This window comes from Lycium barbarum, chromosome 5 (assembly GCF_019175385.1).
Source record: "Lycium barbarum isolate Lr01 chromosome 5, ASM1917538v2, whole genome shotgun sequence".
Lineage (NCBI taxonomy): Eukaryota > Viridiplantae > Streptophyta > Magnoliopsida > Solanales > Solanaceae > Lycium > Lycium barbarum.
The window spans coordinates 35,723,740-35,749,341 of NC_083341.1; positions in this window are offsets into that span (position 1 = coordinate 35,723,740).

Sequence of the window (25,602 nt, forward strand, 5' to 3'; positions counted from 1 at the left end):
ATTTCGGCAGCATTTCCCCTATAAATCTAACATCCCCGAGGCGTAGCTCGGCTCAAATTAACCAACCACAACAGCCCACACATCAACCATAACAATATAAACAACAATCACACCATTCTAGCTTTAGAGTTCTACTTTGTTATCTAAGTTGGCAACTTCCATTCAAACTTTCAAAACTCCAATTCTATATCCACATAATTGTATTAATTTACCTATACAACATTAGTCAAACACATTCCAATTACAACCTAAGACATACACGAAATTGCACCAAAATCAATTAGTTTCCATAGTTCTTCAAAATATCAAAATTTTACGACGAACATTCTAACTAACGTCGTTTCATTCCGAATTCATCAATATCATTATAGATTCATATCTAAAGTCTCTAGCACCCCAAAATATACATTGATATACATAAGAAAACCAAGGATGTACACTTTCCGATAATATCCGAATTCGTTTTCCACCGCCAATTTAATTCAACAATCAATCAATTACGATCTAAGGGTCACAACAACACATTATGCCAACTTAAACAAGATCAATTCAAACCATTTCTTTCCTTCCATAACTCACGGCCAAACACACTACACACACACACCCACGACTTTCTATTTACGTTAAAATTACGGGATCTCCATCTACGTCCAATGATTAACACATTCACATCAATTCTATATCATAAAAGGGGCAAAATTCTTACCTTTTCTTGAAAACCCGACTTGTCGAAAACGTCGTCCTCGTGCCAAACTATTTATACCACGTCGGAGAGCGTCTTGAGTACTTCACAAATATGTAGAAATCAAGATTTTTGAATCACTACACAAGCTTGGAATTTTTCTCTTCTTTTCCTTTTTCTATTCGGCCGAACCCTTATGTTCTTGGTGTTCTTGGGTTGCTTTCTAATTAAATGAAATTTCCTAAGGGATTGTGGATATATATCCTATAATAGTCATGTGCTTAGCACATGACATTAAGTTGGTGGGTTGGGCTAGGCAAGGGGCCGGCCACTCCTCAACACTTGGGCCTCAATTTGTTGCTCAATTTCTCTTGGCCCACTACATTAAAATCCCCGTTTTGTAATTCCCGAAACTAATTTCCGAAATTCCAAATTTATCCTCGGCCCTCCCCGAGGTCTTAGCATTAAGGATTCCATAACCAACATAGTCATATTCTCAAAAATTAATTTATGTCCTTCTAACACCCGAGTCATAATTATTTCACGATTTCCAATTGTACGAAAACACGGGACATAACATTCTCCCCCCCTTAAGAACATTCGTCCCCGAATGTTAGATTAATCTTATAAGGTCTTATGATCAAGGCAGGAGTGTCCCTTTTTAATAATGACATACATAATTTATTTTCAATCAACACAACAAACTGAAAAAAAAGAATTAGATTACCTGTGGATGTCGGGAACAAGCGGGGATATTTCTTCTTCATCTCGTCCTCCGCCTCCCAAGTCATCTCCTCCCGATTATTGTTGCGCCACAGGACTTTGACGGAGGGCACTTCTTTAGTGCGTAGTCTCCGCACCTGTCGATCCAGAATAGATACAGACTGCTCGTCATAAGATAACTGCTCCGTCACCTGAATGTCGTCAACTGGGAATATCCTGGCAGGATCACCAATGCATTTCCGCAACATAGACACATGAAACACCGGGTGTACGGCCTCCAAGTCGGATGGTAAGTCTAGCTCATAGGCGACCTCGCCTATCTTTCGCACGATCTGATACGGTCCAATGTACCGGGGGCTCAACTTACCCTTTTTACCGAATCTCATGACACCCTTCATGGGCGACACCTTCAGGAATACCCAGTCGCCAATCCGGAACTCTAACGGTCGACGTCGTCTATCTGCATAAGCTTTCTGTCGACTCTGAGCAGCCAATAATCGCTCTCGGATAAGCTTTACCTTATCTACAGCTTCCTGGATCACATCTGGCCCAATCAGCTTAGTTTCGCCCACGTCAAACCAACCAATAGGAGATCTGCATTTCCTGCCATACAGGGCTTCATACGGTGCCATCTGGATGCTGGAGTGATAACTGTTATTATAGGCAAACTCAATAAGCGGCAAATGATCATCCCAGCTGCCCCTGAAATCAATAACGCAGGCCCGCAACATATCTTCGAGCGTCTGAATAGTGCGCTCGGCCTGCCCGTCGGACTGGGGGTGAAAAGCTGTACTGAGACTCACCTGAGTCCCTAATCCCTCCTGAAATGACCTCCAAAAATTTGCTGTAAACTGGGTACCTCGGTCAGTAATAATAGATATAGGGACTCCGTGAAGTCTGACTATCTCTCTGATATACAATCTGGCATAGTCCTCAGCCGAATAAGTAGTCCGAACCGGAAGGAAATGGGCTGATTTCGTCAGCCTGTCAACAACAACCCAGATAGAGTCGTACCTGCGTGGAGTGCGCGGTAATCCAACAACAAAATCCATATTAATCATCTCCCATTTCCAGGCTGGAATTTCCATCTCCTGTAATAATCCACCGGGCTTCTGATGCTCGATCTTAACTTGCTGGCAGTTCGGGCACTGACTAACAAACTCAGCAATATCTTTCTTCATGCCGTCCCACCAATACAAACACCTGAGGTCCCGATACATTTTAGTGGAACCAGGATGAACAGAATACCGTGCATTATGGGCCTCGCCCATAATCTGCCGCCGTAAGCCCGCAACATCCGGTACACAGAATCTGCCGTCATATAATAATACTCCGTCAGGCGAGATCTCAAACTGAGTCTTTGCTTTATTAAGGGCCACATCTCTGTACTGAATCAAAAGAGGATCCTCAAACTGGCGCTGCTTTACCTCCTGAATAATAGATGACTCAGCAACTGGACGAACAGAAATCCCAGAATCTCCAGAATCCACCAAACGAACTCCGAGGCTGGCCAGCTGATGAATATCACGAACCAAATCTCTCTTATCAGATGGAACATCAGCCAGACTGCCCACGGACTTGCGGCTAAGCGCATCAGCTACCACATTGGCTTTCCCCGGATGGTACAAAATATCAACGTCGTAGTCCTTTAGTAACTCAAGCCATCTCCGCTGCCGCAAATTTAGTTCCTTCTGTCTGAAAATATACTGAAGACTCTTATGGTCCGTATAGATATCAACATGGACCCCATATAAATAATGCCGCCAAATCTTCAGAGCATGAATCACCGCGGCCAACTCAAGATCATGAGTGGGATAGTTTTTCTCGTGCGGTCTGAGCTGCCGGGAAGCATAGGCTATGACTCGACCGTGCTGCATCAATACACATCCTATCCCAATACCAGAGGCGTCACAATAGACAACATACCCGTCAGATCCCTCTGGAAGAGCCAAAACTGGTGCTGTAATCAATCTCTCCTTCAGCATCTGAAAGCTGCGCTCGCAAGCATCTGTCCACTGGAATTTTGCTGCTTTCTGGGTAAGCCTCGTCAGTGGTGCTGAAATAGAAGTGAAATCCTCCACGAACCTGTGGTAATACCCAGCCAATCTAAGAAAACTACGCACCTCTGTCGGTGTAGTAGGCCTGGGCCAATTCTGCACAGCCTCAATCTTCTGCGTGTCAACCCGAATACCATCTGCGCCGATAATATGGCCCAAGAATGCCACAGAAGTCAACCAGAACTCACACTTAGAGAATTTAGCATATAACTTCTGCTGACGGAGGATGCCAAGTACCGTCCTCAAATGATCTGAATGCTCCTCGACCGATCGCGAGTAAATCAGGATATCATCAATAAACACAATAACAAACATATCCAGGAAAGGCCAAAATACCCGGTTCATCAGATCCATAAATACTGCTGGAGCATTAGTCAGCCCGAAAGACATAACTCTGAACTCATAATGCCCGTACCGAGTCCTGAAAGCAGTCTTCGGGATATCTGACTCCCGTACTCGCACCTGATGATAACCAGAACGCAGATCTATCTTTGAAAAGTGTCTAGCACCCTGCAGCTGGTCAAACAAGTCATCAATCCGGGGGAGGGGATATTTATTCTTAACAGTCACCTTATTCAGCTGCCGGTAGTCGATACACATCCGCAATGACCCGTCTTTCTTTCTGACAAACAGCACCGGCGCTCCCCAGGGTGATGTGCTGGGTCTAATAAAGCCCTTATCCAGCAAATCTTTCAGCTGCTCCTTCAACTCCTTCAACTCAGCTGGTGCCATTCTGTACGGAGGAATAGATATAGGCTGCGTATCCGGCATCAACTCAATAGAAAAATCAATCTCCCGCTCAGGCGGAAGGCCAGGAAGCTCGTCAGGAAAAACATCTGGAAACTCACTGACGACCGGAACAGACTGAAGGGTAGGTACCTCCGCGGCAATATCGTGCACACGAACCAAATGATAGATATAACCCTTCTGGATCATCTTCTTAGCCTTGAGGTATGAAATAAACTTACCCCTCGGCGATGCTGTAGATCCGAACCACTCTATGACTGGTTCTCCTGGAAACTGAAAACGGACTACCTTTTTCTGGCAGTCGACATTGGCATAACAGGAAGACAACCAGTCCATGCCCATAATGACGTCAAACTCAAGCATGTCTAACTCTATCAAATCAGCCTTAGTGCTACGATCATAAATGGTCACAGAACAATCCTTATAAATCTGCCTCGCTATAATAAAATCCCCAACTGGCGTAGCTACCTCAAACGGTTCTATAGGCTCAGACACTATCCCAATCTTACTAGCAACGAGCGGGGAAATATACGATAAAGTAGAACCAGGGTCAATCAATGCATATACAGATCTGGAGAAAACCAGCAATGTACCTGTGACGACGTTTGGCGAAGCCTCCTGATCCTGGCGGCTGGCCAAAGCATATATGCGGTTCGAGGGACCGCTAGAACCTGAAGTGCCACCGCGGCCTCGACCGCGTCCTGCCGGTGCTGAAATACCTCGCCCTCCAGGGCGTGCAACTGATGGAGCAGAAGAAGAACCGGCGGCTGACCCTGTCTGCTGAGCAGCACTACTAGAACCGCTAGCCAATGGAAAATCTCTCATAAAGTGGCCCTGACCGCCACAAGAAAAATAAGCTCCCGTCGCTCGGTAACACTCCCCGGGATGTGACTTCCCGCAATGAGGACAACGGGGCCTGGGTGGTCTGGCCTGGCTGGGACCCCTGGGTACCTGTGAACCTGCCACTCTGGAGCTCTGACCGGCCCCAGACGGTCCTGTACTATCGAATCTCCGGCTACCTGACTGAGTACCCCGGCCGGAAGGAGGAAAATACCTGTCAGACTGCTGCTGCTGCTGAGGCTGTCCGCCTCGAGAATCCCCTGAATAACCCACGGATCTAGCCCTCTTGGGCGGCCTCCTGTCTCGATCTCTGCCAGCAGGATCAGATCTGCGACGGTCCTCCATACCCATCGCATAGGCCTGAAGCCGGGAAATGTCCATGTCTGCCTGCAATGACACTGCCATACAACTATCAACCAAATACCGGTCCAATCCCATAACATATCTGTGCATCCGATCGGACATATCTGCTACCACGGCCGGTGCATATCGGGCCAGAGAATCAAACTCAAGGTTATACTCGCGAACACTCCGACCCCTCTGCTGCAGACGTAAGAATCGATCAGCCCGTGCCCGCCGTAACTCTGGGGGCAAAAAGTGGCGGGTGAATGCTGTCACAAACTGATCCCAAGTGGCTGGAGGGGCACCCTCTCCTCTAGACAGCTCCCAAGTCTCGTACCAGTGAGTAGCCACATCTCGAAGCCGGTGCGAAGCCAGCTCAACTGACTCGGTCTCTGAAGCCCTGACCAAGTCCAGTGAGCATCGCATCCCCCGAATGAAGTCGTGGGGGTCCTCGTCGGGCTTAGACCCGAAGAACTCTGGAGGGCCACATAGCAAAAACTCCCGAACTCTCAGGCTGTCCCGTCTGTCATCATCATCGTCGTCCCTCCGCCCGCGCCTGCGAGCCTGTCCTGCTACCAGTGTAGTCAACAGCTGTACAGCCTCCCTCAGGGTCCTATCCTCCGCCCCTGGCTGAGGAGCTGGAGTCTCAGGTGCGGGTACACGGACCTCTGGAGCTGCTGAAGGTCCTGCTCCAGGCTGTACTAGTGGGGGTGTAGCAGACCCCTCAGACCGCCCCTGGCTGAGGAGCTGGAGTCTCAGGTGCGGGTACACGGACCTCTGGAGCTGCTGAAGGTCCTGCTCCAGGCTGTACTAGTGGGGGTGTAGCAGACCCCTCAGAATGAGGCACATCCTCAGGCAAATCATAGACACGAGCCCGGGTAGCTCGCTGTGCCTGGCTAGTCTCTCCAATCCTCGCCTTGCCCTTCTGGGCCGCCGTTGCCTTCTTCGGAGGCATCACTGCAAACACGAAGGCGAGTCAGATCAAAATCATCCTAATAGCACAGCTCTATCGCACGATCTAAGATTACAAAGAAAGTAACATCCTAAATGCCCTGTAGCTTCCCGTTTATAGATGTGGTGCACAACACATCGATAAACAAGACTCTACGAGACGCGGCCTGTAGACATTCCGAGGACAAACCGCTCTGATACCACTTTTGTCACGACCCAGCCCCGTGGGCCGCGACTGGCACCCTACCTGGGTGCCCAGACTAAATCGCATATTCATTTCCGAATCCAAACTTATTTCAGAATTTTCAAGAAGTTATAACAAACATAATTTATATCGAGAAATATGTCTTAAGCGGTCATATCAAGTCAAACTAAAACAAAGCGGCGGAATAGACATCGCCGGTCAAAATACAAATATATACAAGAGGGCCCTTTGGGGCCATCATATCAAACAGACCGCTTCAAGACCCGAAAGCAAACTCAGACAATAAACACATAGGACCCTCGCCCCACATATATGACTACAGGCCTCTACGAACTCAAAACAAAAACATATGACGAGACAGGGCCCCGCCGTACCTAGATAGTCAAATATACAAAGTATATACAGAGTAGAGGAGTCTGTACCAAGAGTGGACTCCGGACCCAGTAAGAGTACTCCGAAAAGCAAGAAGTGAAGCCTACTGCGGAGGATCACCGATGTCTGCACCTGCGGGCATAAAACGCAGCCCCCGGAGAGAGGGGGGTCAGTACGAAATATGTACTGAGTATGTAAAGCACGGAGTACAGAATTATGGAGCAAAACCGAAAGAAAATCAAATGTCAAAGTGGGGTACAAACTGGTATGTCAGAATCTGTATCGAAATGATATACATGTATTTTATGCAAACAAAATCATGCAAACGCTTAAGAACGTGGTCGCCACTCCGACGCTGGCGCCACACACAGCATAACACCAGAAGGTTTCAAATCTCCGTACATCCCCGAACATAATCATAATCATCGGTGAGCGTATCGCATCACGAGCCATATCACAGCATAACTCCAAACGGAACCCGGCCCTATGGCGAAGCCTTGGGAACCGTAACACAGCATACGGCCGAATTATCATAAAACGCACGAATCAAAACCGGCCCGGGAACCGGTGAACGAAGTCATAATAAGGCACGAGCGGAGTCGTGAGCAAACAAATGCAGATCGTATTTCAAAATAGTGTTTCAAAACAAGGTAAACTCATAAATCATATCCTATTACAAAATAGTCGAATACTTAGTCGACATAAGGTTTCATTTTGCAAAACGATTCCAAAATGGTCCATATAGTTCAAAACCTGGATTAGTGCATCGAATAGTCCAAACATACCCCGTGGAAGGATGTTCCAAAGATCAAAAGTGGTACGTTCAACTCTATTCTCAAAGATGGCCCGAAGGGCAAATCGGGCATTTTGGGGTAGCGGACCCACCTCGAGTCGAAGTGAGGTGGCGAACATATTTTTACGAGCAGTAATATTGTCAAGGGTCATACATAATCATTTCTAGGTTACCCGACCACATTTCGATAGGTTTCGGACGAATAATGGCATTCTAGCCAAAAGGGAGCCTTTAGGCTTCAATCGAATTGAATGAATAGTAACTTTCCTGTGGATTGGGTTTCGAGGAGCAGAAATGCTCCGGAAGGTCTCATATTCAACTAACACACTAAGATATGCCAAATAAAGAATTGGGAAGCTTTACATACCTCACAGACGTCGTAAGCCCTTCCAAAAGTCCCGCCCCGTTTCGTCAAAAATCTGCAAATGGTCAAAGTTACCAATTGAGATTCTTAGGCTCAAAATGCCTTTAACTCCATAATTTGCCTACCGAAATTTCGGCAGCATTTCCCCTATAAATCTAACATCCCCGAGGCGTAGCTCGGCTCAAATTAACCAACCACAACAGCCCACACATCAACCATAACAATATAAACAACAATCACACCATTCTAGCTTTAGAGTTCTACTTTGTTATCTAAGTTGGCAACTTCCATTCAAACTTTCAAAACTCCAATTCTATATCCACATAATTGTATTAATTTACCTATACAACATTAGTCAAACACATTCCAATTACAACCTAAGACATACACGAAATTGCACCAAAATCAATTAGTTTCCATAGTTCTTCAAAATATCAAAATTTTACGACGAACATTCTAACTAACGTCGTTTCATTCCGAATTCATCAATATCATTATAGATTCATATCTAAAGTCTCTAGCACCCCAAAATATACATTGATATACATAAGAATACCAAGGATGTACACTTTCCGATAATATCCGAATTCGTTTTCCACCGCCAATTTAATTCAACAATCAATCAATTACGATCTAAGGGTCACAACAACACATTATGCCAACTTAAACAAGATCAATTCAAACCATTTCTTTCCTTCCATAACTCACGGCCAAACACACTACACACACACACCCACGACTTTCTATTTACGTTAAAATTACGGGATCTCCATCTACGTCCAATGATTAACACATTCACATCAATTCTATATCATAAAAGGGGCAAAATTCTTACCTTTTCTTGAAAACCCGACTTGTCGAAAACGTCGTCCTCGTGCCAAACTATTTATACCACGTCGGAGAGCGTCTTGAGTACTTCACAAATATGTAGAAATCAAGATTTTTGAATCACTACACAAGCTTGGAATTTTTCTCTTCTTTTCCTTTTTCTATTCGGCCGAACCCTTATGTTCTTGGTGTTCTTGGGTTGCTTTCTAATTAAATGAAATTTCCTAAGGGATTGTGGATATATATCCTATAATAGTCATGTGCTTAGCACATGACATTAAGTTGGTGGGTTGGGCTAGGCAAGGGGCCGGCCACTCCTCAACACTTGGGCCTCAATTTGTTGCTCAATTTCTCTTGGCCCACTACATTAAAATCCCCGTTTTGTAATTCCCGAAACTAATTTCCGAAATTCCAAATTTATCCTCGGCCCTCCCCGAGGTCTTAGCATTAAGGATTCCATAACCAACATAGTCATATTCTCAAAAATTAATTTATGTCCTTCTAACACCCGAGTCATAATTATTTCACGATTTCCAATTGTACGAAAACACGGGACATAACACCGAGGTCCACTCAAAATCATTCTTTTTTTAAAAAAGCGAGAAGAACTAGTAGAGTTTTTATGAAGACTGGGAAATAAAGTGACTTAACGCCGCCAATCTCCCTGTTAACTGTTGAACAACTTTTACATCTTCTAGTACCTCGGGTGTAACAGTTCGCATTTTTACTGGTGGGGTTAGCGCTTGGAAAAGCTACTTTAAACTTGTTGGTGCTCTTTCGGACTTTGTTTTAAAGATTCGCCACCTAATTTTTAGGAAATTAGGAAAATCAGTTTTGAAGGGTTTATTCATACACCGTGAAAAATCCTTCTTAATCCAAAGTTTTAGGTAAGGGTTCTGGTAATCCCCTTGGGAAGGTGCTAGGCACCCTAGTATTAAGGATCTGTACTATACGGTTGACCTTCGAATTCCAATCTGTGAGTATTTGCAAGAACTGTTTATTTGGTGTTTATTTCCCGTAAAAATCTTGTCATTTTTGCATATTATTTTTTTTTAAAATAATTAAATATATTCCCTTTACATATAGGGTATTTAGATTCGAATTTATAATATCCAGATACAACTATTTCCTTTTATATATGAGGATAATAGTTTTTCTATATATATAAAAATATAGATAGAAAAATTATTTATTTTATAATTTGGGGCGAATAGGTTTTGTTCATGCTTAACTCAGACATGGACCGGGTTAATCCGTTTAATATATTTCTAAAACATCCTTGCCTAAAAATTTTATAACTATGATTGTATAAAGATTGGACCATTTTAGTTTACCAAAAAGGAGATTTTTTCATAATTTTAGACATATTGAGCGTTGTTCTTTAAAAAATGAATTGAATTTTATGGCCAAACGACTTATATATCTTATGAAAAAGATGCTCGTTATTTTATTTATCTGAGTAAAATCTCATAAAGGAAAAAAAATCGACTTGAAGTCCATTTTTTTATTGGCCCAAAATACCTTATTTCAGTTATTTAAAATGTTGGCCTTGGCCTAAAATTTCTTAACTATATGATTTATACCAGAAAGAGTCAAGTGGACTCTAACCAAAAAATGATTTATATCATTGGTTTTTCAAAAGACAAAGCTGTATGGGCTCCGAAAATATTTTTTGAACACCTGGTTTTCTTTTAAAAAGAACTTAGGTGGGCTCTGGCACAAACTACCATGATTTGCCGACTCAAAACAAGGAAAACGTGTTTCATCATTGAAATGGATTTTGTCTAATTTACTTATATGCTTTAGTTTTGAACAATACATCGCATTATTTTTGTCACGCCCCAAATCTGGAGAGGCGTGACCAGCACTCGATGCCATAGTAGGCCTGAGCAAACAATTCTAAATCTGTAATGCTAGAGGAGAAGCCCCCAACTTAAACCGATAAAGCCTACTTGCACACAAAGAATATCGACAAGCCGACGAGACCACAATCTGGATATATATATATATATACTGACTGTCTCGTTGGAACGGAGCACACACTCCCAAAATATGTATACATGACTGAGCAAGCCGATGAGGCTACTATGATCGTACAAAGCCAATAATACCCAAACAGATATATACAAGCTGACAAGGCTATCACAAAGACACACTAAACACAAGACTCGTCTACAAACCTCTAGGGAAAGTATGACTGTGCCATGGTCGGGATAGGGCCCCGGCCTGCCTATCCAATCTGTAATCAAAAGAGAGAGACTCCAAAGACTAGGCAACTCCGAACAAAAAGGGAGCTCACCAATCAGCTGATATCAGATCCTGCCTACTGAGGAGGTGTATCAATCTGTCGATCTGTACCTGCAGGAATGAATGCAGCCCCCGGCAAAAGGGACGTCAGTATAAAATAATGTACCGAGTATGTAAGGCAAATGATAACTGAAACTGAACTGAAAACAATACAATCTGGAGGCCAAAGAATTCCCAGACTATCTCTCTGATCTGTGTCAAATGAAATGCAATACAATAGTATCGTATATCTCACTGACCAAGTGGCTAGGCAAATGAGAAATCTCACTGACCCATCGGCCAGACAAATCTGTCTCACTAACAAAGTGGCCAGGCTAAATAAATGTGTCACTGACCCGTAGGCCAAGCATATATGTCTCACTGACCAAGTGGCCAGGCTAAGGAAAAATATATGTACAACATGCATGTGCTGGAAAAAAATACTGATACTGTAACAAGTCTCTTCTGTCTCTCTATGAACTCTTGGACATAGGGAGGGTATATGGGCCCTTAGAAAGATTAATATGACACTCGGAAGCTACGCAACAATATGATAAGCTCTACTTTGATAAATCTCTAGTCACAAGGTTCATTATGCTCTTACCATATATAGAAGCATGCCAAAGAAAGAAAGAATAACCTTAACATAGCTTGTAGCTTACTTAACCACTCAACGTCTATCCTTCTGAGCACGTAAATCTACATTCAAGACAATTCATACTAGGGTTAAGCCTTTGAAACGCTTATAACGTCAAACTAGACTAATAAATGAGCTAACGAAATTCGGGCAGCATTTCCCCTATATCATTTACTTGCTCTAAATCTCAAAATAATGCCCAAACACAACAACAACACCAATGATACCATAGCCAAGAGATAATATTCAAATTAAACTTAAGTCAATCCATAATTCTCTTTAAAAATCAACCCATAATCATCAACTTCAACTTAATATCTCATGACTTCTCTATCACCATGCTCTTGACTTTAAGACTTACTAAAGCTCCAATTCAACTCAACATAAGCAATAAGATGAAGAACAGACCTTGTATTAAAAGAACTTCAACCCACACAACTTGTCTCAATGCCAAGTTGATCATGCTATCTATCATACTCAACCTGGGCATACATCATTCTCAACACAAGACTTATCATGAAACAACCTCCAAGTATCTCCCAAACCATGTATATGTGCATAAACCCACGAGGCTACAAAGCACAGAATATACAATGAAGAAGTCACATAGCATCTACAGCCCACACATAAGTATCTACGAGCCTCTAACTGGAGTACTGAAGTCATAAGGACGGGACAGGACCCCGCCATGCCCCAATATGTACACAAAAGAATATACCAATAGGCGGCAACTCCGGAGTAGTGTAGTGCTCCTGCAAATCAACTGAGTAAGCTCCTAAGCATCTGCGAAGTCTCCCTGTCTACGTGTGGGCATGAACACAACGTCCATTAAAAAAGGATGTCAGTACAAACAATGTAATGAGTATGTAAGGCATGTACAACAGCAAAATAAAGAAATAAAGGAGCATAAGATGAAGAGCAAACCTGTAACTGATTGTGTATTAAGGCGGAGTCATGCATGCTAACTTTTATAGTAAAAATAATATCATATCACCCATATATAAGCTGCCCGACCATATAGGTACGGTGTAATCATCATTATCCCTCGTCCAGGCCTTCTGCGTCCGGGGCGCAAGCTGCCCACTGCAGTGGTGTGTCTGCTCGGCCGCCTATAGGGTGGCGCGGTGTTATATTGCCCGACCATGTAGGCACGGTGTGATCATACATTAAAATAACATAAAGCATGCATAAGAGCCCAAATGAAAGCTATGACTCTATCGGAGTGACGTAAGGTCGGTGACCTCCGATTACAGCATGAAATGGTCATCATCGCTACGTCTCACCTTGAAGGAACTAACATCATGAGGTTAGACAGCAATAAGAAACAACATCAATGAAATCACAAAGGTAGGATCGTCAAGATCATATTAGCATCGTCTCATAGACTTCGGAATCTCTGAAATGGCATTATTATCATCACCATTATCATGAAACATACCTCATCTTTATCTCATAGAAAATTTCGAAAGATCATGAACTCTCAAATCTTAGGATGAAATAAGATCATGGAATATAGAAAAGAAATCAAAGCATAGAAGTCATGCCTTTGAAAGAAGGGGACTAGCCTTACATACCTTTACGTCTCCTTAACTTTATCAACTAAACCCTTTCCTTCCAAGCTCACGATTCAACATTCAAGAGAATTCATACTAAGATTAGATAATCGAAAACATACTTAAACTTAAGCTAAAGTGACTAAGAGCTAATGAAAATTAGGCAGCATTTCCTTTGTTTCTACAAGTTTCTCCATATAATAAACAACTCCCAAATAGCAATAGCAACACCCATAATATCATTATCAATAAACTTCTTCAAGTTAAACATTATTCAATCCTCACAATTCTCTTTCAAATCATCCACAACCATGACTATAATACAACAACATATTCATTTTTTCACATAATGCTACCTCAACGATAATAGCATCATTAATAATAAGATTATACTCATTTCATGCTACGAATCACGACTCAAATGAACTTACTACTCAAAATACCCTTACTTTCATATTTTGGGCTCATATTTTACTTTCTTCTCTAATCCAAGTCTTTCAACTACTCAATACTTGTTATTACATGAAACAGATGTAAAACTCGGAATACATTATTCATCAGATTCATAAACACCGCCGTAGCATTTGTTAACCCAAATGACATCAATCGGAATTCATAGTGGTCATATCTCGTTTTGAAAGCTGTTTTGGGAATATATTCTTCTCTAACTCTCACTTGATTATGTAAGAATGATCTTTGGATGAAAATACTTCACTTGGGAAAACCTCCAACTTCAATTCCAAAGGAAACCTTGACTTTTATCAACACTAGTGAGCATCCACACACTTGATTCTACTAATTCTTGGTGTTTAATATTTTATTTCTCTCAGGTATGAGTCAATAAGGTGTGGAGAATATTCTAGAGTCACCAAGACTTGTAGAAGAGGTGGAATCTGAAAAATGAGGACAGGGTTTATCTATTTATAACTGGAACTGGAAAGTTATACCTAAGCGGTTAGACGAGCGGGTCAACGACCCGTCGACGTGGTGACGGTCCATCGACTTGCTCCGTCAAATTACACCTGCAAATATCTGATTGCAGAAACACGTGGACGGTGCACAGCGACGGTCCGTCGACATGACAATGGCCTGTCGACACTGACTGGTGTCTGCAGCATTTCCTGAATCAGTTCACATTTCGTCAATTCGATCCGTTCAACTTATAATCCTGTAAATTACCAGGAATACCCACTGGTACATTTGTGTATGGGGTAAAACGCTCTCTAGCTTAACTTTCTCCAACAAGCTTTCTTCTCTTGCCTTAAATGTCTTTGGAATTTTAATTAGAATCATTATGTACTCCTTCTTACTTGTAGGGACATTATATACCCCTTAACTTGCGTTAGTCTTTTCATCGCACAATAACCCAAAATTCTGAGGTGCAACATTCTCCCCCCCTTAGGAACATTTGTCCTCGAATGTTATGTTCTCGGGGATTCTACAAAAATTTCGCCAGGGTTTCTCCTGTAATATGGCACTACCATCCGGTCATAACAACCCAGAATAACATCACCTCACAGGGTTACAAGAACAATGGCAAAAAAGACATGGCCACACACGACCAAAAGCATTAAAAGAAAGCATTACGTACCTTAGGACAATGATGTTCCATCTTAAATCTCTTCTGGAGGTGGAAACAAATGCGGATACTTGGACTTCCTAGTTTCTTCCACTTCCCAAGTCATTTCCTCTCTGTTATTGTTTCTCCACAAGACCTTAACTGAGGCTACCTCCTCGTTTCTGTGTTTCTGCACTTGCCTATCTAGTATGGCAATGGGCACCTCTTCATAAGCCAACTTTTCGGTAACTTGAACATAATCCACTGGCACAATTCTAGAAGGGTCTCCAACACATTTACGGAGCATCGACACATGAAAAACTAGATGGACTGATTCAAGCTCTAGAGGTAAATCCAGCTCGTAAGCCACTTGGCCCACCTTGAGCACAATCTTATAGGGTCCAATATATCGAGGACTAAGCTTGCCCTTCTTACCGAATCTCATTACACCTTTCATCGGCGACACCTTCAGGAATACCCAATCATTGATTTGGAATTCCAAGTTTCGTCAGCGATTGTCCGCATGAGATTTTTGGCGACTTTGAGCTGTCAACAATCAGTCTCGGATAAGCTTGATCTTTTCTATCACTTACTGAATCAATTCTGGACCTATCAGTTGGGTCTCTCCGATTTCAAACCATCCAATTTGCGATTTACATTTCCTTCCATACAGAGCTTCATACGGAGCCATTTGGATGCTGGAATGATGGCTGTTGTTATAGGAAAATTCAATAAATGGAAAATGATCATCCAAATTTCCTCCTAAAACCAATACACATGCCCGCAACATATCTTCCAAGGTCTGGATAGTGCATTCAGCTTGTCCATCGGTCTGTGGGTAAAATGATGTGCTGAGTCTCACTGGAGTTCCAAACCTTCTTGAAAAGACTTCCAGAATTTAGCTGTAAATTGTGCCCCTCTATCTGTGATAATGGATACCGGTACACCATGAATTCACACTATCTCTTGAAGATACAACTTTGCATAATCTTCTGCTGTGTATGTAGTTTTTACCTGAAGAAAATGGGCTGATTTCATAATTCTATCAACAATTACCCATATGGAGTCATACTTATGCCAAGAACGAGGTAACCCTACAATAAAATTCTTGTTCATCACTTCCCATTTCCAAGTTGGAATCTGTATCGCTTGCAGCAATCCTCCTGGCTTTTGATGCTCAATCTTCACTTGTTGGCAGTTTGGGCATTGGGCTAAAAATTCCGCTATATCTTTCTCCATACCATCCCACCAATAAATTGACTTAAGGTGTTACACCTCAAAAAATTCTCCGTTGATGCACAGTGAGTAGACTAACGAAGGATATGAAGTATTCGATATTTTAATAAGTAAGAAATAGCATTTGATGACCCTAATTGAGATTTCAAAGACATTCGAGGTAAGAGAAGAAAGTTGCCAAGGAAGGCAAGTTATTCGTTATGTATCGGAAAGGATTTACGAGTACCGAATTAATGATGACTTAATGATGTTTTGGAGGATATCGTCCCTTAGATTGTTAGTGAGGTGACAAAAAAGTGTTAAGAAGGTTCCATAAGGATTGGAGATCAAACGAGTCGACGAGATCGAGTTCGGAGAAACTGGGCATTATACGGCCCAAAATACTAGCCGTATAAAATATACTGGCCGTATGTTAGGCCATATATTTAGCCCAGATTTCTAGCCTCACTGGACCAAATCTACGGCCAGACATACAGTCAGTATAAATTATACGGACCGTATGTTGGTCCGTAGAATTTGGTCGGGACAGATTGTGTATTATTAAAAAGGGGATCAAGTTCATTTCGTTTAATTTTCTCTTCACTCCCCTCCTGTCTAGAACTGTCTAGAACATTTCTCCACACCTCTCCAAAAATAATACAACAAATATTAATGACCAACTTCATCAAACCAAGAGAATCAAGTGTAAGAAACTCATTAAAGCTCATCCAAGACAAGAAATCAGAGTGGAGGTGGAACTAGGGGTTTGCTCAAGTGAAGTGTTTCCACCCAAGGCCCATTCCTACACCTTCTAAGGTAAGTTTTATGGCCTTTCCATGATGTTTAAGGTATTGAGAGGTTGAAAGACTTGGATTGTAAAAGGAGATAGGAAATGGGTCATGAATGTGAGAATAGTGATATTTTTTAGTAGTAGCTTGGATTGAGTCATGATTGTTGATATGTTGTGATTATGATTATGTTATAAATGAAATTTAGCACCTGGGATAGACATTTTATATGAGTGAACGTAATATTGTGCTATGACCATGGATATGGATGATTTGAAGTGAATTAGGAAATATGGATAACGTAGGTGAATAAAGACTATTAATAAGTTGTTGTGAAGGTTATTATTGATGTTGGGAGTTGCTATATGATATGGAGGAAGTCGTATAAATAAAGGAGATGCTGCCCAATTTTCTCTAGCTTTAGTCAAGTATGCCAAGCTATCGATTTTCTAATGTTAGTATAACTCTAATGAAGGTAGAAACGTGAGTTTTGAAGGAGAACGTTCAAGCGATAGAATAGTCAAACAAAAAGGTATGTAAGGCTAACCCTTCTTTCAATAAGGCATGGCTCTTTGGCCATATATCTCTTCCTTCATGAGACTATGATGTCCTCCAAATGATTCTATCTCTAAAGCTACTAAAGCTTACGATTCTTGTTCTGTTATGATTCTATGAAAATCCTTATATGATGAGTGATCCTCCAAGGATATATGTAATGAAACAATGATAGTAATGATGTCAAAGATGCTAATGGACTCTCATGTATATGTGTTTATGTATGACTGTTATGTAACCTCGAGCTTATATGGCCGGGTATGATATGTATTGCGGGGGCACCACTGTAGTTGAGTACGGATGACCCTGAGCCTTGGTAGGGCCAGGTATGTATAATCGTCGATGCCTTGTCATGGCCGGGTATGTAAAACACCGATTCTTCATGGTCGGGTATGCTATGAATATGAATATGTAAACGAATATGAATACAATTATGAATATGAATATGGGTATGAAAATGTAAATGAGTACGATACGAATACGGATACAGATATGGATGTATGTACACAATCACACATTAGAAATGGAAGGTCCCTATGAAAATCAAATAAGTGTTTATGGTGATGTTTCTACTACCTCCTTTCTTATGCTATTTCTTATGTTGTCTATTATGCTTTTATAATGATGTTGCTCATGCTTTACACACTCAGTATATTCTTCGTACTGACATCCTTTTGTCTGTGGACGCTGCGTCATGCCCGCAGGTAGCCAAGGAGACTAGTTTGATCCATAGCTTTATTACTTAGGGACTACGTAGAGGAGCTCTATTTCATTCGGAGCTACAGCTTTTGGTATCTATTCTTTTGTGTACATACTTATGGGCATGGCGGGGTCTTGTCCCGCCTATATGATATGACATACTATCCTTAGAGGCTCGTAGACATGTATATATGGTTAGATGTATTTGGCCTTGTCGGCCTATATTTTGGATATCATATTGTTAGCCTCGTCGGCTTATGTACATTGTTGTGGGCATAGTTGTTGATGGTGATATAAATGCATTGTTGCCTAATGGAAATAGTATGAATGATGGATAGAAAGTATGATTTAGCTATGTGGCTCACCTAGACGTAAATGTGAATGTATGATAAGAGGTGCCCGGGTGGGTTAGCACCGGGTACCGGTCATGGCCCTCTGGTTGGGTCGTGACAAAAGTGGTATCAGAGCAGTTCTGTCCTAAGGTGTGTCTACGAGCCGTGTCCAGTGGAGTCTTGGATATGGGTGTGTTGCGCGCCACACTTATAAACAAGAGGCTGCGAGAATTTTAGGAAAGAATGACCTTCTTTCTTCATAAGATCGTGCGATAGAGCCATAATATATGGATTTCTCTTTTCCTTAACTGTGTATTGTGTATTTCAGAGATACCTGTGAAGAAAAAGGCTATGGGAGCCCAACGGGCTAGACATTGGCACGAAAGCGGGTTGAAAGAGCACCGCCAACGGTTATGTCATGCCCTAATCCCGCTAGGGTGTGATGGGCACCCGATCCCGTACTCGGAGCCGAGCGAACCCGCTGACTCTTATTACATACATAATCTTTTGGACTTTTAAATCAAATAAAGATGAAACGCATAGCACAACTTTCAGATATATTCTTTTTCATCGCTTTCAAGTTAAACAAAATTTGTAATCATATAGAACTTATATCATAACACAAATGACACATCGGCTGATGGAGCCGCTTACAGAACTGACAACCAATACCCACGACTCTGTCTGCAAAGTCTCTAACTTCGAACAAAACTTCATAGCACACATACTCTGACTCGGCAACACTCCAGGAGCAATTGGAGTTGCCAATCCAGCTGAAGCATCTTCTACCAGTATCCTTTACTCATCTGGGTGTACCTGCGTGGCATGAAACGCAGCCCCCCGAAGAGAGGGGGTCAGTACGGAATATGTACTGAGCATGTAAGGCAAGGATCACAGTAAAAGAGAATCATAGCTGAAACAGAGATTTACCAGAATCAAGTACGACCTTTTCAAAACGTCAAGTACATGCCTTTTTAAATGAAAATCATGCATATCCATATCATATATCATATATACAGATAACGTGTCCCGGCCGTCCTGTGAGGGACTCGGTGGATAAAATCATACATGTCTACATCATATATCATATATGCATAACGTGTCCCGGCCCTCAATTGAGGGACTTGGTGGAGGGAGAATCATGCATGTCAACATCGTATATCATGTAAGCATATAACGTGTCCCGGCTGTTACATCCGGCATTTTTGCATATTCAAAAAAATTCGAGATAACTTGGCTTGTAATGAATGAGGTCATATTTGGACCTTACTTGGTATGAATGTGTCGGCTATGAATACGTTGGTGTGGAATTACGAAAGGAGGCCAAGGGCAAAATTGGAATTTTGGAAACTTGCTTCATGAATTATAAAATTTAACCAACAATTTGGGCTCACAAAATAATAAGAAAGTGAGGCCCAAATCCAAGAGGCCCAACCGGCCATAGATGGGTCCAAACCCATAAATTATTTTATTGTGAAATCAATTATATAAGTCATCTTATCATGTAGAAGGTTCAAGAAATCAAAAGAACTTGAGAGCAAAAAAAAAAAGAGAGAGCTCACGGCTAGAGAAAGAGAGAAAATAAAAGAAAAGAAAAATTCTTGGAGCCAAATCCTTTGGTTCAAAAATCCATTTCTTGTGGGATTATTACTAAGTGCAAGATCCTCTACAAAGTGACATAATTATTTTGGCAAGAAAGTAGCTTTGGTGGAAAGTGAAGAACTTGAAGGAAAGGTAAGGATTTCATGTCTTTGTCATGTTATGGGAGGTGTATGCATGTTGTAGTGTATGGAATTGAGTAAAGAATATGAAACTTGTATGCTATGTGTGTGAACGTGTGTGGCAGTGAGTGTGTGTTAATGTGTAGGTGATATGAATTGGATTTTATGTGGTAATCTAGTTATGGTTATGGTAGAAATTGTATTGGAAGTGAAAGTTGAATGAATTAGTGGAAGTTGGAAATTATAGTGTGTGGCCGTGTGGTATCATGTTGATGATGGAATGCGAATTTAATTCCGCTAGTATGTTAATTGTGTTATTGTGAAATGAATGGAAGAATAATGGTCCTTGTTGTTATGGAAAATTGGTTGTTAAGTTGTTGTAGGAAAACATGCAAGTTTATTGTAACTTATGTAAATGTGGAATTGAAAGTAGGAAGATGCAAATTATGATTATCATTGATGAAGTTGGAAGATAGAAATATGTCATGAATATGTTTGCTAAAAGATTAGAAGTTGTGGGTGAAATATGACTTTGGTAGGAGGCTTGTATATTGTGTATACCTTATGAATATTTGGTGAAAACGATATGATATGCCTCCGAATTATGTTGTAATGATCTTGATGAGTGATGAATATGAAAATGGTAAGATTGGTTTGGAAGTGTAAGGTCGGAATGAACGATGTTATGTTATGCCGGAAAGATGGCTAGTTATGCCATATTATGTGTTTTGTGATACTTGTTGTTGTTATTGATGTTGTTGTTGGGTGTTGTGTTGATATATTAAGCCGAGCTAAGTCTCGGGGATGTTATATATACAGGGGAAATGCTGCCGAAATTTCGGTAGGCAAGTATGTAATAAAACTTGGATTCTTAAAGGCTTAAATTTGACAATTGGTAAACATGACCATTTGTAGATTCTGGACGAAATTGAAAGTGAAGCTAAGCGAGCATAAGGCGCAATTGAGGTATGTAAAGCATACCCCTTCATTCTTAGGCATGTTCTGAACATAATAAGCTCGGCCGCGAGCCTTAAATACGACTCCGTTCCTCGGAATTCGAGATGGAAATCCGCTCCAATTCCTTCAGTAAGATTGAATCACTTTTCTTATAACTTGTCTCTAAAGTGAACTTTTGAATGCAATTGTCCCAAACGGAGTCGGAATGCTTCCAAATGACTATGGACGACCTCATAAGGTCTATTATCAGTAATTTACGTATGTCGCCTCAAGTTGGTCCGAGGTGGGCCCACAAGACCCCGACACTTTTTGTATAACCTAAATTACCTTATTTCTGTCCGTTTCTCACAGGCAACATCTGGACTATTATTCTGATCATGATATGACTACTTTTTATATAAATCTTACAAAATGGTTTTGACATCTGGAAATCTGATTCCGGTAATAATCTGTCGTGCCTTCCCAAGTAGGATATAGGCGCTTATTATGAACACTATCCGAATACTCTGATTTGAATCACCGTTCGGCATACTTCAGTTTGATTGAGTCTGTATAATGATCTGTATGTATGTGGTTTCTCATTAATCTATTCGTGGATATCTCAAAGCTTCCTTCACTGCGTCCCGGGCCAGGTTCTGTTATCGTGCATATTCCTCTGCATTGTTCACCGCGTCCCTCGGTGTGCGGGCCGGGATCTGTTTATATCTGCATGATATTATGATTTGTGTATGGGGATGGCGGCCAGGATGGCATATGATCTGATTCTGTCTGTACACCGCGTCCCGTACTAAGAGGGCCGGGTTCTGTTATCGCGTCCCTCATGAGAGGGCCGGGATCTGATATAGGTATGTATGTATATGCTATCTGCATCTGTATAAGCATATGACTCTGTATGACTCTGCATGCATGATTCTGTCTGTCCGATTGGGTTATGAATCTGTCCGGTACACTTCTGTCTGTCCGATTGAAATATGGTTCTGTCCGCTACACTTCTGTATCTCTGGCTATGATTACGACTATGCCAGCCATACTCTGTGCCCCTGATTCGTATGATGATTTTGCCAGCTAAACTATGTATATCTGTTTCAGATTCTGGATCATGATTCTGTCCGCTATATTTCTGTACTTCTGGTTCAGACTATGATTATACTTGTTCTATTTTTGCTTTACATACTCGGTACATTTTTCGTACTGACCCCCAGTTCTTGGGGGGCTGCGTTACATGCCCGTAGGTACAGACGCACCCGGTGATACGCCGCCAGTCTAGGGCGTAGATTCTGCTAATTTGGAGAGCTCCTTTGATCCGGAGCGTGTACTTTTGGTATATATATCTCTTCTGACATCTGTATATTCTATACGTATGGTAATTCTGGGTACGGCGGGGCCCTGTCCCGTCATATGATTCTGTATGTCTGTTAGAGGCCTGTAGATATGTATGTGGGTTACGGATTGCTAAGATTCGGGTAGGTACGTACGATTTTGTGACTCTGTCCGTCATGTTGGCCTCATCGGCTTATATGTAATTTCAGTATGTTCGGGTATGTGTATGTTATAGCGCGCTGCATTTGTATTGGCTTAAGTCTGTATACAGTTAGTGTGAATTATCTGTCTGGTATGCCGATTCTGTCAGGTAGGTACGTTTGGGTATCCAGTTAGGATACCAGTCGCGGCCCACAGGATTGGGTCGTGACACCAGTCCTCTTTTGAGGGACTCGGTGGATACATATAACGTGTCCCGGCCCTCTTTTTGTAGGTCTCGGTGAATGAAATCATCATATGCCATCCTGGCCACCATCCTCATATCATCATAACATCATATACATATAACGTATCCCGGCCCGCAAGTGAGAGGGACTCGGTGAACAATGCAGTGAAATACGCACGAGAACATGTCCTGGCCCGGGCTCAGTGAAATCCAAACTGAGAATTGCATGAACAGAATAATACGAAACCATATGTACATAAATCAAGACTCGATAGACAAGTGTACTTACCGACTCCTGAAGGCTCAGAAACAAGTTTCGGGTCAATCCGACTTAGTACGAGAAAGTTATGGACGTTTGAAGTACAAAACCTTCTACGAACATTTCAGAAGCCATTTTTGGAAAATCGAAGCAATAATCATATCAAGTATCTTTCGGATATCGTGTGGATCAAATCAGATATAGCTTTTGGAATCATATGTACATATCAAAATGTATCAAAGACTCAATGTAATAGTCGAACGTGCTAGCATTTGAAAATCAAAACTTTAGTCATATCATTTATCTTTCGAATGTCATTTCGAAACACACAGAACTTTTACAAACGTTTCAAAGCAAATCCGAGGTCTTTTCCGAAAGTTAGGGACATTAAAACTTACAGAACTCTTTTAGGAACAAAACTCTTTATGCTCATCTCGTTATTCAACCATACAATAAGTTCAACTATATCGAACGTACTCATGTTAGGAGTGAATAAGAATCATAGACAGACTCGGAAACATATCAAATAGAGCTTCGGAAATCATAGATACATATCAAAAGGTGGATACAAATCATAAACAAACTCGGAATCACAGAATAGAGTAGCCCCAAGATGCATATCATACCTTATTTGGCTCTAAGACATGCCAAAAGAAAGAAAGGGTAAGCCTTACATACCTGCTCCAGGTCCTATTAGCTACGCTTATGCGTCCAAACTTGCTAGTCTACATTCAAGAGAATTAACATAATCATTAGATTCATCGACATATACTTGTCTTTAGTCTTTCAAATGAATTCATTCATATTCTACCGAAATTTTGGCAGCATTTCCCCTGTAAATACACCATCCCCGAGAATCTAACTCGGCCAATTTATCAACAACAATTTGAGAATTCAACTCGGCCAAATTATCAACAACAATACCAGCAATCATATCTCCAACTTCAACAATTATTTTGAAATACATTCTAACATTAACAACTCTTGTCGCACAATTCAACGACATTTCATTTATATTCGATTCCATCACATATAATCAAGCCAACATCAATGCTTACACATTTAAATACTTGCCCAAGACCTTACAAACACAATTCAAGAATACTTCAAACATGTCATACGATATTCAAAATAATCTAGCTAATATGCCATTTCACCCGAAACCTTCCAAATGCAACAAGAACCATAACAACACACTTCCTTCTTTCAAATTCAATTACAACAACCAAACTTACAATCTTTCAAACACATGTCGCATTTCCAAATTCATGAAGAATATTTACAACATACACATTAGCAACTCTATTCTTATAATTATAAGGAACCATACTAATGTCACATTAACTTCTTCCATAATCCACAAACGATTACAACTTCATTTTCAACCATTGAATTCTCATTTTACATCATGGAATTCACAACTATAACAATCAAAATACTAAATAAAATCAACTCATCATATCTACACAACCCTACTACATATTCGGCCACAACCACCATATTCATGTTTCATGAATTTCATCCATTTCTACCTTCCACAATACTCACAAATCATCCATAAAACAAGTAAGAGAAGGTTGAACACATACCTCTTTCCCCTTATCTCTTTACTCGGCTAGGGGCATGTATTGCACAAATGAATGATTTAATTGCTCCAACAACTCCTTCATGTTAATTAGGTCCCTCAAATTAGTTGGAATACTAGAAGAAATAATTTTTTCTTGATCAACTCCATGGAGCCAATTTCCTCTAGCCATGGCCGAATGGCTCCTTAATTTTTCTTCTCCAAGTTTCTTCATCTTTCTAAAAGATGAAGATAATATGTCTTATTTATTTATTTTTCCATCACTTGTCCATATATATACTTAAGTCCCATAAATAAAAATAGGGACACATGGCCATGGGTGGGACCCATTCTTTATACCACACGGCCAAGTAGCATTTTCAAGAATTTTCTTGAACTTTGTGTGAAATTCCCATTTTGCCCCTAGCCTTCCACAAAATTACCATGGGCCATTTTGCGAATTTTCCTTTTTACCCTTTGCCTTTCTCAATATTTCCATACTAATAGTATTCATAACCAACTTGTTCATTATAATACTTTTGGAAAATGGTCTTGCCCTTAACTTACCACGACTACCTCGAAATTTCCGAACGTACAAAATACGGGCTATAACATCCTCCCCCCCCCCCCCCCCCCGTTAGAACATTCGTCCTCGAATGTTCAACTGACCTCATGGGGTGTCATAATACTTCGGGAGGGTCCCTCTCATAGTTATTCTTTTCTTCATGCCCAATCCTTATCATTCACCTTACTTTCTTTATAATCGAACTCTTCGGTCTTTACATGAGTCTTCATTCCATGTCATGGGTTTTTCCAATCCATTGCGTCAATTCGTTATCCTTGTCCTTCCCAGGTCATCTCTTTTCTGT